The sequence below is a fragment of the Chiroxiphia lanceolata genome, chromosome 5 (genome assembly GCF_009829145.1).
Source record: "Chiroxiphia lanceolata isolate bChiLan1 chromosome 5, bChiLan1.pri, whole genome shotgun sequence".
Lineage (NCBI taxonomy): Eukaryota > Metazoa > Chordata > Aves > Passeriformes > Pipridae > Chiroxiphia > Chiroxiphia lanceolata.
The window spans coordinates 7,900,604-7,916,888 of record NC_045641.1 but is presented as its reverse complement, the minus strand read 5'-3'; the positions used below and the strand labels follow the sequence as shown (position 1 = coordinate 7,916,888).

General features: G+C 41.9%; 1 protein-coding gene across 5 annotated transcripts in view; it reads left to right on the top strand.

The window, feature by feature from the left end:
• The window catches only part of GRM3 (glutamate metabotropic receptor 3), a 104,597-nt gene that overhangs the window by 25,291 nt on the left and 63,021 nt on the right, over nucleotides 1–16,285 (top strand). For 2 of the 5 annotated variants that reach the window (XM_032688596.1, XM_032688597.1), the window contains exon 2: nucleotides 13,155–13,263. The exons of 1 other annotated variant lie outside the window; for it this stretch is intronic. The gene's annotated coding sequence lies outside the window, so the exon portion shown is untranslated. The remainder of the gene's footprint in view (nucleotides 1–13,154; nucleotides 13,264–16,285) is intronic. 2 more of the 5 variants (XM_032688600.1, XM_032688599.1) reach the window with 2 other exon arrangements.

Sequence of the window (16,285 nt, the reverse complement as noted above, 5' to 3'; positions counted from 1 at the left end):
TAACTGGAAATTAGGAAGATGGTTTACCCACTTGTGAAAACATAACCTCTACAGATTCTCTTGTACCTTCTTCTGCAGCATTTGGTGCTGGTCACTTTCTGACACAAAATGCTGGGCTAGATTAGCCTTGGATGCAGTCAAGCCTGTAAATATCTGTGTTCCTAAATAAGTTGTGAAGTATTCTCACATTCCGCTTCTCAATCTGTATAGAAAAGCCCAAATAAAGCATATTCCTCTCCTTTGAGAGATCTCACATTACATACTTTCTTATACTCTGAAGCAAAACTCCTTTCAATGCTCTCTTCAAAGCACTTGTAATCCTGACAGTGGTTTTGTAAAGTGCTTATCAAGGCTCTGCTTTCCCAGTGGAGAGCCATAGTTAATTACTACAGTCACAGACTGTTTGCAGCAGTGGTTGTAAGCACATTGCCATCCTCAAAGCTGCCTGGTTGGTTCATTCTTGAAATGACCACCTAAAGTAACAGAGTGGGTAGAGAAGCTCCCTTTGCTTTCAGATTTTAGTATGGGATCATTTAGCACCTTTCTTACTTCAAATTTGCAGTTTGTTAAGCCAGAAACGAAGAATCAGGAGATGAAAATACAGCTTTTGAATCTGGATTCCATTGTCCCATGGAAAAATGTTTCTTTTTGTGCTACAAATGGAGGATAGATGAAGAACAGTTATTTGTTTAGAAACTGGAGAGGCCAAATTGGTGCATGGATGAAATTGTTCATTTTCATTATCTCTTTAAATTCAGATCAGTGTTCTTTTAATATGCTTTTTACAAATACAAAAGAGATTGTGAGTTTTATTACGTGCATGCAGCTTGCTTCACAGAAAAGAAATGTCAATGTTCCTTGACTGGTACAATTTCAAAAAAACTATGTGATGAATAATCAGGACTCACATTTCATTGTGGAAAAATACACTGTCCCAGGACATCAGCAGAGAGAATCCAGTATCTGAATCACATCTAAAGAGCTAGCAGGAAGAGATGTGGCCAGTTGAATTCAAGGGTCAGGCACAGAGATGATGCTCATTATAAGAAACTGGATGGATCCAACTCTGCAGACAGTGGTGAGCATCCTGAGCTTTCAGATAATTCTGTGGGAATGATGAGGGGAAATCAGAATCCACGTAACAATAGTTTTAAGCAGAAAAAAAACTTTAAAGGGACCCTTAAGTTGTGGATTTTCTTTTATTTTGTGTACTTCCATGCCAGTTAAGGAACTATGCAACATATCGAGGAAGATGACAAAGAAAAACATCCAAACCTCCAAATCCATATAACAAGATACAACAGAGAAAGCAATCAGCAAGATTCATCATCTTCATTTCATCCAATTTACACCTGCTGTAGAGCTGAGCCTTGTAGGAAAAGAAATACCTGACAGTTATTGCCCAGTCATGGCAGGTATTACAGTCCCTCCCCACAGACCACCAGTGGCCAATATATTGATTTTGCAATCAGACCAAAAGCAACATCCCTAACACCACACTGGATTATTGCCCTGACTCTGACTCAGGGAACATTTCCTCTAGTTTTTGTGTTTTCCTTGGAGAGCTTTCCATCTAAGCATCGACGAAGTTCAACCTGCTTTAGCTTTTGAAATATGACAAGGTAATAAATCAGAGCCATGGGTGAGCAGGACAGCTGTGATATTGCAGTTTAGCACAAAGGCTGCCATACAGAGCTTTCCATTCTTCTCTTTGCAAGCAGCAGAGCATGTATGTCCAAACCGGACCCAGAGGTCAATAGATAGGATCCCTCCTGTGATCCCACACCCCAGAGGGTGACCGGGAGCGGATACAAGTAGCCAGGCCATGGTTTCAGTAACAGATTTTCAAAATTAAGGTTGACACCACAGATTTCTCAAACTGGCCGTAGGACTCTATAGATATCACTCTTCACAGATAAGTCCTTGTCTCAGATGTTAGAAACCTGCTTCTGCCTTGGGATGTTCCAGGCTGGAGGCAAGCGAGCAGTAAAGCCTCGTGTTCAACAGCACTGCACTGCTGTTAAACCCCTGTTTTGTTCAGTGGACAAGCCCCAAGATGCAGATGTTAGATAAGGGTGGTGAGGCACTGGAACAGGTTGCCCAGAGAAGTTGTGGTCACTCCACCCCTGGAGGTGTTCAAGGCCAGGTTGGACGGGGCTTTGAACAATCTGGCCTAGTGGAAAGTGTCCCTGCCCATGGCAGGGGAGTGGAACTGGATGATCTTTAAGGTTCATTTCAACCCAAGTCTTTCTATGATTCTATGAAACTGTCCCCATGTTCAAAGATGCTACAGCAAGTGTATCTGCTGCCCACCCCAGCAGCCTTTCCTCTCCCACATAACCCAGTGCACACTGTGCTCCTCCCAACACTCCTCAGTCCATCATAGTCCTGCTGAGAAACAAGAAACTTTGGAGATTTGGTGCCCAACACCGGAGGAGTCATTAGGGGACTTTCAGATGAGTTTAGGGGATTTTTATCCAGCACGTTAATTATCAGACAGTGAAAATCTGCACCACAGCTGCTTCACTGCCAGATTCCTCACAGCAAGGCTGAGGACTCACCCTCTAGCTGGCAGACCCCAGCTCCCTGCTGGAAAGAGGAATCCTCTTCTAGGTACTTGCAGCCAGCATACTGCTGCTGCAGCATTTTGGAGGGAAATTTGTCCCTCTACTGCCAGCACCAATTTGTGCACATTTGCAGGTGTGACAAATTTGCTTCCCATGACCTCTGGGAAGGCAAAAGCGCTGCCTTGAAAGTGTGTCAGTGATACCACTTAGCACTCACATTTCCTACTTCAAAGTGTTCTACCAACATTAATGAAGTGAGCTTAAAAATAAGAGCTGAAAACACCCTAATAATATGAAAATACTGCCCTGGAACAAGTATATAAGCAAGAAGGCAACAAAGCCATTATAAAATGAGGACATTATTATTTTTTTTCTTTAATGAGCCTGCCTTGCCCAATCTATTTTCAAAGTAGCTCATCTGTTTAGCTGAAACCCTCTAGTCATTTCTTGATAGCAATGTCTGTGGAATATAGCAACCAGGGATGTAAAAATTCAGTTCTGTGACCCCGGTAGCCCAAGCGAATATAGAAATCTGTTTAGGAAGATCTTAAATTGCTTTACTTATCACTCCAGACTATTTCTAAGATATATGTAAATGTGTGGTACAGAGTCCCTCAAAGAAAGATTCAGCCCCTGTTTTGAAGCTCTGGGACTGAAGGACTCGGCTGAGATTTGACCAGGAGCTGTACACAGTTAGATGCACAATTTTCTTCTGAAAACATCATCAGGGCACATGTAATTGAATAGATCAGAGAGGTTTCAACAAAGCAAGCAAAAATTGCCAAATCCAGGCTTCTTGTAAGTTAGTCTCCCATTGCTTTTAATAGGGTTAGGATTTTGCCTGCTGTACTGAATTCTCAGCTCCACACTTAATTCACTGTAGTGGAAATCCCTTAATCTCTCTGTGCATCCTTCTCTCTGTGCACTTTCCTATCTCCTCATCTGTGGATAAGGATGATACTAATGTCTGCCTCCGTGGGTATTATGAGAACTAATTAACTGAGCTTTCAGGGAAACTTCAGCAGCAAAGGCAAATTTCTCATCCAGAGATGAAACACATACACACACACACTTATAGATATAGATATTTGTGTGTATAGATAGATAAACACATATAATTTGGTATACATAATATACTTATCCCCCCCAGACCTTTCTTAATGTCAAGGCTCCTCTTTTCTTTGCCTCAGCTTGCTGTTACAATCCCACTATTTTTAAATGCTGTACGTTATTCCAAGTCAGTGTGAGAATGTCAGGAAGGCAGTTGTTCAAAAAAAAAAAAAAGAAAAGAAAAGCCTTTACCTTCTCTTTATTTAACAGCTTTTTTGTTCTGTAACCATTGTTCCTGCCAGTCAGAAAAACTGCTTGGTTTTTAATGAAAAATCCTAACAGCAACAAATTGCAACCCTCCCTTTCAACACAGACATGCCCTTTGAATTTAATTATGCCTCAGGCAATGCATTATAGCAAGCATGTGACAAGTGACACCAAAAATCTTACAACAAACACGGCAAATATCCCCCACTGGGCAAAAATAGCTCAGTACCAGATTCCCTGTTTTGGTACGAAGTCACTCAGGGGTAGAGTCTGCCTGACTTACCCCATCTGGTCTGGGGTGTCACAGCTTGGCCCCACTGATGCCAGGAGAGCTGAACCCCTTTATGGCTGCCAAGGATCTGCTGCCTGTGCACCCCTGGATCCCCAGCTCTGGAAGTAGTGATGGCTGAAGGAGAACACTAACCTCGAGGAAGGGGTGGAGGACCCTGCCCTGGGGCAGGGACATTCCTGGTGGGGTGATTCAGATCACCCAGCAGGAGCCAAGAGGAGCCAGAGACAAAGGAAGTGGAGGAGTTTGGGAGGTTTGCTTTCCTCTCAGAATAATTTCTCACAAGCTGTGTCAACTATCTGCAGTTAAACAAATACTTGAAATATCAACATTTCCCATTTGGAGAGAGAGAGGCAGCACCAGTTACCTTTGGTTTTGTTGTCTTGGGAGCTGTCACAGTCAGTGAGAGGAGACTGCCTGGGATCTTTCTGAGCGTTCGCAGAAGAAAATTTCCTTTGAAAACAAACACCCACAGCCCTGCCTGTAAAGCAATACCAGGATCAAACTCTGTACTTTGAATCCTTCTGGATGCTAACATGGGATAATACAATGTTCCTGTGTTACTTAGGTTTTCTGTGATGGCCAGTGACACTTCCAAGCAGTAGCAGATCATAGAATTATAGAATCATTAAGGTTGGAAAAGGCCTCGAAGATCACCAAGTCCAACCAATACCATCTTGCCCACTAAATCATGTCACAAACTGCCACATCTGCTCAGTTTTTGGCCATCTCTTTGGCAATGCTGGTGGTGCGCGATGGTTGGGTCTGCTTATTACTGGGATGCAAAGTACTCATGTACAGGGAGGCAACTGTCACAGATGCCTCCTGACTGCTGATGGGCAAATACCAAGACAAATTCCATTTAACCTCCAAAGCCATATGGCTATAAACATAAAATGAAGCAATTGTAAACCTGCCAGAGAGTTTCATTATTTCAAAATAGCTGCATTGGATGGGCTCTGTTTTCCATTCCCTTTCCCTTCTGTGCAGGTTCCTTGGCTCATTGACGTTTTAGGAGAGGCAATTTTTTTATTGTGTATCAGATATAGCTGCTTTGGGTCTGAGGACCCTCTTGCTCGTGTCAGGGAACTGGTTCCTGCCATGGTGCAGTTGTCTCATGAGCTTCTGCAGCAGCTCTTTTCATTGAAGTCTTAAAGATGAAAGACAGGTAGTGCTTTACAGAAGAGAGGGCTGGGATGCAAAATCAAGTTATCATGGTTTAGTGTGTTTCTGTGCAGCAGCTGAGCCACACCAGCCAGCTGGGTGCACACCCTCAGCTTCAGTAAATGCAGGATTTAAACTACACGTTACCATGGCCTAACTATGGTATACACATTAAATCATTCACTTTCTTGAGCACAATAACTCCATCATGTAACTGAGTCCTCCAGATACATAAATGTTTAACTCTTGATTTCACCACTAACTTGCCCTGCAACCACCTCCTTAGGTTTCAAACTTCAAGTGTTAAATGGACGTAAGAGGAGTGCTTATTCTAAAGGGTATTATAAGAAAAAAAACAATAAAGTCTGTGAAGTGTTGAGATATCCTAAATACCTGGCCTGAGGGACATTTTATACACACCATTCTGCTAAGAGGAATCGGAACAGCCGGGTTTTGCTTTTAGTCACCCACAGTGCTCCTCGCTATTTATACAGCCATGGAGCTGACAAATGATTTAGAGTCTTGTCTTCTGCTGTGTTAAAGAGAAGCAAACAGGGCTGCATTGCTCTACAGGACCTGAGGAGCTGCATCGGTTTGTTGCATGTTTTAATGCGAACCTGCAAGTCACAACTCTCGTACCAAAATATTTCCGAGTGTATCTCCTTTCAAAGATGAAATTTTAGGAGCTGCTGTCATGCGTCCCTCAAAAACAATGTGAAGGATAACATCAAACACTTGGAAAGTGTGCAAGTACACCAAAGGGAAATATGATGATTTACTGAGCTTTAATCAGTTCAATATAATTCCATGAGTTTTACACCTAAAGGACTCGGATTGCTGTAACCATTACCTGTGAATAAAGCTTCCCTCTGGCAAGTGATAATTAATTCTTAAATCCTGGAAGTTTCTGAATTTCAGAGACCCCTGAGCACATTTGTATGAAGATTAGACATTGTTTCTTTTCTCCTTTTCTCTTTGAAGTCTTTTCTTCAAAGATTGGAGCTTGCTGTTCAGACTGCATAAACCCTCTCTTGACAGACACCACTTCTCTCTGCACTTGCAGAGACTTCGGGTCTGATTCTTACTCCTGTTCTGCTCCTTTACTCTGCTCTGCACCTCTCCAAAGTGTATAGAGAGATGTCAGCATCATATTGCTGCCAGTGGGAAGGAGAATCAAACCCTTTGCCAAATACGTCAAGTGAAATGCTCACCCCCTGTGGGGAAAATTTACCACCTAACAACGCAGTAATTGATATTGATGGTGTGTGTTGCTCACATTTCAATTTTTTAGACACTTGTTTTCAGGGTTGTGAGAAGGCAGGTTATAGTGATCAAAGGTCGAAGCCTTTATTTCCCTGTAAAACAACTTCCCCAGGGCTATGCCTGATGTGGGAAGAAATTTGTGGTGGGATTTATACAAGGCACGTACCTCAGCTAAAAACAACCAAAGATGCTAAATTATAAGAGTGAGATTTTCTTTTTATTTACATCCCTATGAATCGTAAGCAACTGCTCTGATGCTGAAAAAGTGACCTCCTCCCCATTTTTACTTGGAGTAGGAAGCGTTGGGCCCGTAGAAATGCAGCTGAACTCTTAATGTTCATACTTTAGATGAACTTCTTACTTTTCTCAAGCTGCACTCTTCTTGATCTTGTCATAAAACAATATTTTGCAATTTCTTTTCTAATGAAAAAAAAAGCCCAACTCTGCAGTCAAGGAGAAGTCTTTGCTTTTCTTTTCTATTCTGGTGAGATAATTTCTGACAGCTTGTTATAGTGGAAAAGGAAGGAAGGGAAGGGAAGGGAAGGGAAGGGAAGGGAAGGGAAGGGAAGGGAAGGGAAGGGAAGGGAAGGGAAGGGAAGGGAAGGGAAGGGAAGGGAAGGGAAGGGAAGGGAAGGGAAGGGAAGGGAAGGGAAGGGAAGGGAAGGGAAGGGAAGGGAAGGGAAGGGAAGGGAAGGGAAGGGAAGGGAAGGGAAGGGAAGGGAAGGAAGGGAAGGGAAGGGAAGGGAAGGGAAGGGAAGGGAAGGGAAGGGAAGGGAAGGGAAGGGAAGGGAAGGGAAGGGAAGGGAAGGGAAGGGAAGGGAAGGGAAGGGAAGGGAAGGGAAGGGAAGGGAAGGGAAGGGAAAAGGAGAATATTCCTATAACCCAGGAATTCATTTTTTTTTACAGTTTGGTATAATAACCCCCATTAGCGAGAAATTAGAAAACCAGAGTTTCACCTTCATAATTCAGAAACAATAAGAATGCTTCAGACATGTATATGCATAGCTTAACTTCAGAGTTTTGGTGTTCAGTAGTACAAGTCTTCAAATATTCCTACTTCTGCCCTCCCTCAGTGACCACTTACCACCCATAACCTGTGTTTGAGGAAGTCACTGCTGAGATGAATAAAGGTTGTACCATCCAGATGAATTCCTGTTCATTAAGTTTCCACTCAGTGTAATCACAGTGATGACCCAAGACATTGGGAAAGAGAAAGTCAAGTTCTACAGTCTGGCCAAATCAACACCTTTCCATTTGGCAACATGATGGTTTTACCCAAATCACTGTAAGTCACTGCAGAAGCCTTCATACTGAAAATAAATGGCTGTATATTCAATGATACTTAATTTATATAGTGTCTTGCTCATTTGCAAGTGTCTTAAAAAAATAAAAAAGATTATCATTTAAGTTATGTTGGGCACAAGAAAATAGAAATAGAAGTGAAATGTCTTGCTCAAGACATTAGGGCAATGACAGAATCAGGAGTGGAGCCTGGAGCACACATATATCCCATCGTCAAACCATCCCTGATGTTATATTGCTTCCCAATTTAGTGTCCTAACCAGTCTAGTCACATGCACTCCTTCTCAGCATTCTTGAGAGTTCTCTCTCATTATCATTTCATAGCACCCAGCCTGATGAAGGAAATATTTCTAACTCTTTTTTCCTGAAATGCAGAGATCTGAAATTTTGGACCACTTCTTGAAATTGGCCCTGAAGGCCCCATATGCCTCCATCACCCACCCAAAATATCCACAGCATTGCCCTGTGCTAGCCCAATGTGCTGGATGCCCAAGTGTAACTGCACCAGGAGAGCTCTCTCCGGGGGCCACAGGCCAGATGACAAAGAGCCAGGAAAGGAGGTTCATAGCTGAATATCTTTGCCCAAGGGAAAGCAGGCCAAAGAATACAAAATGTCAGCAGAGGGCATGGTGCCCTTGATTGAGCCGAGAAGGGCCCCCGCTGGCTGGAAACCCAGAATTAACAACAACAACAACAAGAAGAAAATTAGTAAGGCTTGCCAGCTGGGGAGAGACATCTGGCTAGTGATCAGAGGGGTCTGTGAGTCAATTAATCCATCTCCGAACTGGATTAGTGCACTGAAACATGCTTCCCTTCACTGCTGCAGAGGGACCTGTTGAATGAGCTGTAAAGATGAATGGAACTAAAGAAATTTCATTTAGATGAAGAAAAATGGCTCTGAAGTAGTGAGTAGGTGGTTTTTACATGCCTTATGTGCTGCAAGAATTAAGCACAATTCAGAGAATTTAGGGCATGAAGCAGCCATTTGGATACAAAAGCTCTTGAATTTAAGATCTAGTGGATTTAAAATTTGTACCTAGATATCTGTCAATTTATTTCTCATGATTAGAGCATACCCAGGAGAAAAGATATTACAATTTAGAAGAAATAACACCTTGAGTCCATTCTTTCACAACTGTGCTAAATCAAGTTACTGTGTGCATCTCCAGAGAAGCTATTCCTGAGCTCTTTTGCTACTAGTTGAGATGGCAGGACTGTTGCTCAAGGACATCACCTTTCATTTAGATCTGGACAGACTGAGACCCAATCTCCACCTTCTCTGTCACTGCAGATCAATGGGACATGGTCTCATATACTTTTCAGATCATCAGAGACAGGACCTGAAGGCACCTCTTTGGTCACTGAGTTCAGTTTCAACTGTCATGAGCCATCAGTTCATATAATCCCTTCTTTGGATTTCTTCAGCTGCCTCTTAAATTTTGCCTTTTTGACTGTTATTCCTGCTGTCAGAAAGCTTTTCCAAAATGTCATTCCTCTGCTGTTTAGAAACTTCTTTATAATTTCCCATGTCTGTTTATTCAGGACCACGTTACAGTCATTTGTTCTCATGCCAGAAGTGTCTTTCAGTCTCCTCCCTTCTGAGTACTCAGACCCCTGAGGTGTCTATGGATAGCTGTCAAAAACTTTGGCTTTCTTTTCTCTAAGCTAAATAAGTGAAGCCCCATTGCTCTCCTCCCTTAAGACAGTCTCATCAGTCCCCTGTTCTTTTTAGTAGTCCTTCTCCTTATCTCTTCCTAAGTCAATTATTACTTTCATACTAATACATAGATTATACACAAGTTTTAAATGGTATCCTGTGCAATGGCACCAACAATGCCTTGCATCTGCAGAAAATACTCTTTCCATCTGTATCCTGGAAGTTGCATTCACTGACTGGGTGCTGCATGCACCCATGTAATCTCCTCTGTTGTTTTCAAGAAAGGAACTTTCAACTTTAGGAAAATATGAGGAATTTCAGTTAGCAACTGAAAGCTTGTACTTGAGACCTTTTGGGAAGAGACACTCAATTTTCTTTTATCCAGGAGAGGATGCCCAGAGACAATCTTGATGCAGCTTTAGCAAAGCAAATTGAGCGCTAGGATGCATCAGGCAAGATTTCTCTAGCAGACGTGGTGAGGACTGTCTCTGTGTATTACTAATGAGCTAAATAGTGCCAGGGAAAAGTCCTTGACAATATAATTCTGATTGCCCATACTGAGAAATTGCAGGAATGATCCCTGGAATACTTCTGACCTGAGTCATGGAGTTCTTTTGGGACGTGACACTGTCCCAAATAATTCCTACATGTGTGTTGGGACTTAGGACATAATGGGGACCATTAACCATTTCCATTCTCAATGTGGGTCCCCTTTTCCAGAGGCTGAGGGAGGGTAGATGGATGGGTGGCCACAACTGTGGGCCTAATGCTCTCATTGTATCAGGACAGTCCCACAGGAATTTAGTTTATAAGACAAGACATAGCTATTGACATGATAATTGTACAGCTCCTCTTCTGAAGGACTGTGCACAGTTCTGATCATCTGCACTCATGACAGAGGAGCTCAAAGATTGCAACTACAGCTCTTAAACACTAACAGACACCAGACTATGGTCATATACAGACACCAGACTATGGTCATATCACTTAATTGCTAAGACAGTCTCTAGCCATGGAGTTTGACCAAGATAATTCTCCCAAGACAACTCCTGGGAAGGGGCTGGAGACTGTCTTACCCCCAACAGTATTCACATCAGACCCCTGGGATAAGACCTTGGAATTCTGGAGCTCCAGAGATATTCATTGTAAGGGCACAGCACAGCTCTGCCAGATGGTATCCAGACCAGAGAGTGATCCAAGGTCCACCCTATTTGCTAAGATAATTTCAGCCAAACTGGATCAGATGTAGTGAAGAATTATCTGGGTGATTAAGAGAATGCAGAATTAACTCTATGAGAGCATGTAAAATGATTGTGAATGCTTCTGAAAAATCTCCTTTATGTACAGAAACTGTCCACAGCCCCTGGGAATTTGGTTCCCAATTCTTTTAACTGGAGCATCTCAAATCATTTCAGCTCTCAGATGTCATGTGTGAGAGACAGTGAGTTTTGACACAATATGTGTCAGATATACCTCCAAAGAGAAGCAGCACTTCTCTGGGAGGTAATGACAATTGCTGAGCATGATTTCCTTCTGAATTAATATGAAAACTCCATGGATATCAGTCAAGAGAAATTAACTCTCCTTAAAGACATTTAATAGGAATCACTTTCTTTCCTCTGCCTTTGCTGTCTCATCTCTCAACGAAAATGCCAAAGTGGATAAATTCAGAACTTAGAAAGGGGCCTAGAGTAATGAAAGCCCAAACTCATGAACATCTGTGCATAACTAGGGCTGTATCAGGTTGGCAGGCATCTTGTCCCCATTGCTACTGTGTCACTCAGCGTCTATTACCATCTATTGACTGTTATCCAACACAGACAGTCCCAGAGATGAAGAAGGAAGGACTCTTGGCACATGTATAAAGCCTACTGTAGTGAGTGGTTTGCCTCTTTAGGACACCACATTGCTTAAAATACAATATTTGGCACAAATTCAGGCACTTCATCAGAGGAACCAGGAAGGGAAGGAGAAGCACTTCTGTCCCATTCTCTTTAAGTGTAAAGGAAAGACTCAAATCTGGTCCCCAGTTTGGGATATGTTCAGAACAGAGTTCCAACAAGTAAAACACTCTTTGTTTTGGGACCACCAATACTTCTTCCTCCTCTGACGGTGTCTGAGGACACAAGTGAAGCATATGCAAGCTTTTTGGAGGGAATATGTGAAGAAAAGGATCAATGCCATGATTTACAGCGATGCAGAAGCACCTCCATCCATCTCTGTACAGCTCTGAGGAAAGCATACCAGGACTAACCCAACCCTTCTCACTAGACTGAGGCACGTCCTGCACAGAGCTGGCTTCTCTTCTAGGGGTTCTCTTCTAGATTTTTGCTCTGTGCATGTGCAAGTGACACATTGAGCACAGTAAAACAAAAGCCCATGGCTTAGGACTTTTGTTACAGGTGCTTCTCAAACACATTTATCAACTCATTTCCTCGGCCACACTCCCCACAATTAGCAGCCAATTGCTGACACTGTTTTGCAATTTTGAGATATCTATGTACTCCTCAATTCATTCATTTCACAGTTGTGTTCTGTGCAATGTCTCTTCTACAATCTTTTGATGCATAAATCAAAAGGAAATTTCATAATAAAAAGTGATCATGAATAGATACATATGCTTGAAAATAAGAATTAGAGCATGAAATGCAGGTAGATATGGATAGAAGAAAATCTAAATTTATGGACTTTATAAATATAGTCAAACTTATTCTCACAGCCCCATCAATGTGATAAAAGTACTCCAATGTGTTTCGTATCACCAGTGGGGAATATGGTGATACTCCCTCCCCTTATAGGGAGGGAGAAATGTTACTGCAGGCACACTTGACATGGAAGTGTGAATTCAGTTGAGATTTCATGATCAGCAGCTGATAAGTTAACCATGATGAGAGAAAAGAGTCAATTAGGACAGCTTTAGGAGCATGAATTAAATCTAAGTATCCCTTTATAGCCATTAAACCATATTCCTTCAATATGGCACAGGAAGAGACACAGGAAAAGACCAAGGAAAGACGAGCCTGGCCCAGCTGATTGTCACCTATCTAATCTCTGTCAAGTGCAATCTTATAAGTGTTTGCTTCCAGCAAACACAAATCACCAGCAGCGGCCACCTCAGAAGTGAGCAGTCCCTCATTCAAGAAGGAAAAAATAAAAGGATATTTTAAACTTACCTACAAACTGCCCTGACCTTACACTCTTGTATAAGGGAAGCTGTGCATTTTAAAAAGAAAGTGCTCTTTAAGGAGAGATTTTTAATCTGTTTAATAGGATGCCCAACTGAAACTCTGGGAATAATAAGGGAGTGTTTAAAGCAGACTGCCTGTCTCATTCAGATATGTCAAGGAGCTGATCCAAAGACACAGGAACTTTAAAAGGTGTTGGAGCAAGACCATCAGTTTCTAGTACTAATAGGAGCTGAGCTGTTAATGTTTTTGCATGACATCCTGTAAGGAAAATCACTGGCATTTGGCTTAGTCAGGAGAGATTTCACCATCTGTTATTGTAGAGACCAAATAATGATAAAAAAAACAAATAAGCAAAAAAACCTAACACTCTGTCAAATTTAGTGAGGTCTTAAAATATTCCTGCACAGGTAGAGGATTTTGCTGGAGGAGAATCAAGACAGCAACGGGCTCAATTACATCCGAGTTCCCTGTGTAGGACCTGTCAAGCAACTCCTATCATCACGTCTGTGAGTGTGAGTAATGGGTTTTATTTGAATTCATGTGGTGTTTTGTTACCTACACCCAGACAGATAATGGACATAGACCAGAACAATGATCACTGAGCAGCTATCACTTAATTCTTGTTTTATTCTGCAGCTTGCCTGCCTTCATCTGTCTTCCCTCCTGAAGAAGTAAGCACGTTCCTTCTGTCTCAGATGGAAATGTAATGGCCTATTACGAATTCATCACAAGTTTTACATTTTCCATCCAAAATCATGAGAGTGATACAAAAAACAAAAGCCTACAGAATTTGTTTCCAAAAGCATTCAGCTTCACGCATATATGTTTAGCTTTCTGCAGTTTAATTCCTTATCCCCCAAAACACACAGTCATCTTCCCTCTAAGTAGCAAATCTAACATTTAAAGATTTTATTTGCCTCACCAAAAACAATAGGTACTAAGTATGGTGGTAAGGGCAGATCATCCTATGAAATATTGAAATAATCTCTTGACTCACTGCAGTTCTATTGATTTAAGAAACACAAAGAAAATATGCTGAACAAGATGGGGGGGGGAATTATGTAGCATCACGTGAATGTGGTAGTAAAGCATCCTACATACTCTCATCGTTGTCAGCTTCCTGCAGGAAAAAAAAAATATGTGTTCAGCCCTGAAAACTACATCCTTTCAATGCAAGTATTCGTGCACATTCGTTTGCTCTAGCTATCCGAATTCCTTTGGGTTTAGGAAAGCTGTCAAAACCTTACAAGTGTGAATGCTGTTGTGTGAGTAAAATTAATCACTCCTTTTCTGCTTCCCATATTTTAAAGATTTAAATGAGTCTTATTGCTGGGGAAAAGATGAAGAGGAGCAGAGGGGTTGTCAATATGGAATTGTAAATCTTCTGGCATTTAAAGTCTTAGACCTAATTGACCTCATGACGGTGCTTCAGACCGGCACCTATCTTGGTGTTGCAAAGCAAGCTAACTATCTTTACCCAGGCATGAATCCCACTTTGCAATCTGTTGTAACTAACTAGGGTATGAGGCTCAAGTGGAATGCTCCAGTCAAGCAAGTAAACATCAAAATACAAACAAAAACATTTGCATTTGAGGAAGTATGAAATATATTTATCATCTGCCCTTTAAGCCTGTGTAAGTGCTGGAGTAAGGAGACAGTAATATGCATAGTTGTAAGTCAGTTACTAAATAAAGTGGAAATATATGAATAATTAATGCTAATAATAACTGGGGCTCGCCAGACTGGTGTGTGATGAGGTTTTAGTTGATGCTTGTCATGGATTGTCTGGGGAGAGGACTTCCTCTCTGTCCAGATCCCCCAGCTCACTGTGGGCTGCAAGCCAAGATATAGACTGGCTATTTTCAGTACAGTGAGGAGGAGTTCCCAGCAACATCCTGCTGATGGCTGTACGATGAAGGCTGGCCTCAGAAAGTAGTGTCAGCCAAGCACTGTTGCCTACAGGCTGTCTGTCTACACCAGCAGCTCTGTCCCGAGGCACTTCAGACTCAGTGGACGTTATTGACACCCTCATATTTCAGCTGGCTTCCCTACACTTCCCCACTGCCATTAGAAAGGCTTTCCAGAAAGCACTTTGGAGCAGGAGCCAAACCCAGATGCTCTGAAAATCCCATGGGATTTTCCTAAGGAATTTACATGTGCCCAGAAAATAGAGGAAGCCCTGGGAAGATGGCTAGCTTAAGATTTTTTCTCTTTGTGGTAGCAGGAGAGATGATCCCACAGGCCTTATTAACTGTTCTGCCATCATTCCTTTCCGAGGGAGCTGGTAATGTAATTCTCCAGAGGAGATCTCCTGTTTGACCAGAGTGAGTGCCCCTAGTTCTTGCTTTACCTGTCAACATACTGTCTCACAACCCAGAAAAAAATCTTTGCTGGCAAGATATGTCACAACATTGAAATTAGGTCTGAGGCATGGTGCCAGCTGAATGGATCTGTCTAAAGCCTGGAGAACATGGGATTCCTGTCGCTATCCAATGGGGCCAGATTTCTGCTGCTATCAGAGCCACATCTAATTTACCTCCATGCAAAGAAGAACGGAGTGTACTCATTGACCAGACTGCCATTCACTGGAGGAGCATGTAATGCATTACAAGTATGAATTCTTAGGACGCAACTGCAAGGTCAGAAAGTAATATTATCTCTATCTTCTATAGGTACAAAGAGGTGAGCCAAAGGCAGAGATGAGACTGGAACCAACTTTCAGTGCCCTGTTTTACTTACTAGACTGGAGCCTTTCCAACAAATAGAAGAGGATTTTACATGTTATATTATGAGTCCAAAGTCTCTTGAAAAAATAACTCATGTGCTTTATGAGCCAATTGCAGGAAAAATGTGATGTGCATGAGTTTTCCTGAAATTTAGGTAAGTCACTATCTAAATTAGATGATTGTCATACAGTCAAAAAGTGCTGAAGGACACCTTCATACAAAATTCCAGGGTTCTCTCCTTCTCATCAACGATGGGCATTCAGGGCACTTTAAGCTGTTCTGACCTATTATTGCAGAGTTCTTTTCTCTTGGTTCTGTTGCAGTCAATGCATTTCCCCATTTAAATTCATTACCTTCATGAATAAATAGATTTGTAAAGCTCTGTGGCCTAGTTGTCTAGTTTAAGTGAGGCAACATTGGTAAAGAGAAATGGGAGTTCAGTTAATGTTTTTGAGGAGAAATAAGTAAACTCTGGATAATGAAGACCTGAAAAAGTGTTTTGCTAACCTAAATGGTGTCTACCTTTTGCAGCTATATCAGTCTTACAACAGGAACCATTTCTTCTTGTTTGTGGACTGGGCTGTACTGAAGGTAATACCACACTGCCTTGAGCTTCTTGTTCTCTTCATTGTTCTTAGATATTGGTGATCTCAGAGTTCTATCCTGGCACCGGGAATGAAGTGATCTTTGCTTCTTCTGCCATTAATTCATGCCATACTTTGTTTTCTCCACAGCTTCTCATTGGTAAAATACAGGTATGGCATTATCCCCTGCCACAAAGGGATTTGTAGTGGTGGAGAAATACAAAATAT